Genomic DNA, 2045 nt, shown 5'->3' on the forward strand with positions numbered 1-2045 from the left:
CGTCTTTGGTCTATGCCACAATCAGGGTTGTCCGAAGGAGGGGCTGGGTTCAAACGGATGACGGATGAGGAGTACCAACGCCGACGAGCCAAGCGGCTCTGCTACCGATGCGACGAGAAGTTCAGCCCTGGTCACCGGTGTAAGAACCGACAGTTACAGGTGTTTTTGGTGTCAGAGGAAGTCGGAGAAGATGAAGAAGACACGGAGGAGACAGAGGAAGCTCCGGCTGAGGAGATAGGGGGCATGGCTAGAGTTTCCCTAAATGCGTTGATGGGGGATTGCCTGTTCCGATACTATGAAACTGAAGGGGACCCTTAGAGACCGCAAGGTACTTATCTTAATCGACAGCGGGGCCTCCCACAATTTTCTCTCAGTGAGGATCGTGCAGGAGATGCAAATTCCCTTGTCTACCACGGGTAGTTATGGCATCTAGGTAGGGAATGGAGCTTGTGTCAGGCAGAAGGGGTTGTGTAGGGGGGTGGAACTAGAAATCCAGGGTTATCGGCTGTGTGGGGATTTCGTACCTTTCGAATTAGGCTGTGCCGAAGTGGTGCTTGGCGTTTCCTGGCTGTAGACATTGGGGGAAATTAGGGCTAATTGGCGGGAATTCACCTTGAAATTCAGGGCGGCTGAGGGGTGGATTTGCTTGAAGGGGGATCCTACACTACGATGGGAACCGGTGAGTTTTCGTGCCCTCACTCGAAAATTCCAGGGTGAGGTGATGGGGGCTTTGCTTGAAATCTGTGTTCTAGAAGGCAAGGGAAGGGGTGGACAGGACATGCTGAAACCCGCCAACGTCCAAGGGGTTTTAGCTCAGTTTTCAGACGTGTTTACGACACCGGAAGGACTACTGCCGAGTCGTGCTCGGGACCACCAGATTGTCCTCAAGGCCGGGGCTGAACCACCCAATATCATGCCTTATACCCCCAAGTGCAAAAAAATGAGATTGAGAAATTGGTGTCTGAAATATTGGCTTCAGGGATTATTAGGCCGAGCAACAGCCCCTTCTCCAACCCGGTATTACTGGTAAAAAAAAAAGGATGGAAGCTGGCGCTTCAGTGTCGATTATCGCGCCCTCAATCAGCTTGCCGTGCCAGACAAATTTCCAATTCTGGTCATCGACGAACTGTTGGACGAGTTGCACGGGGCCACTATGTTTTCAAAGTTAGATCTGCGGGCAGGTTACCATCAAATACGAATCAGGGAATTCGATGTGGAGAAGACGGCATTCCGAACGCACGAAGGCCACTATGAATTCTTGGTCATGCCGTTTGGCTTGACCAACGCTCCAACGACGTTTCAGCCACTATAAACAAGGTATTTCAACCCTATTTGCGCCAATTCGTTTTAGTATTTTTCGACGATATTTTAATTTATAGTCGAACATGGGAAGAACACGAAGAACACCTCGCGGTAGTCCTGGGTGTTTTGCGGAGGGAGCAGCTATTCGCAAACCGAAAGAAATGCGTTTTTGGACAGCAACAATTGGAATATTTGGGGCATGTGATCTCAGCAGCAAGGGTGGCCGCAGATCCAGCCAAGGTGGAGGCCATTCTATCTTGGCCCACACCCAAGAACGTACGGGGAGTTAGGGGATTCTTGGGATTGGCTGGCTATTACCAGCGTTTCGTTCAGAATTTTGGCCGACAGGCAAAACCCATGACCGACTTGCTCAAACGGGGTGAATTCCGGTGGACCCCAGAGGCGGGGGTTGCCTTCGAAGCGCTGAAGCTGGCTATGACTACTTTCCCAGTCCTTGCTATACCGGATTTCTCTAAGCAGTTTGTGGTGGAAACAGATGCTTCTAGCTCGGGAATTGGGGCAGTGTTAATGCAAGGGGTAGGCCCATTGCATTTTTCAGCAAGGCGCTCTCAGACACTTCTAGGCTCCGGTTCATATGGCGGTCGTGTTGGCTGTCCAAAAGTGGTGCCATTATCTCCTTGGCGGGCACTTCGTAGTTCGCACCGACCAGCAGAGCCTCCGGTTCCTCATGGACCAGCGACTGTTACCTCCGGAGCACCTCCGCTGGGTTATTAAGCTCTTCG

This window comes from Morus notabilis, unplaced genomic scaffold (genome assembly GCF_000414095.1).
Source record: "Morus notabilis unplaced genomic scaffold, ASM41409v2 Scaffold1268, whole genome shotgun sequence".
NCBI classification, from domain to species: Eukaryota; Viridiplantae; Streptophyta; class Magnoliopsida; order Rosales; family Moraceae; genus Morus; species Morus notabilis.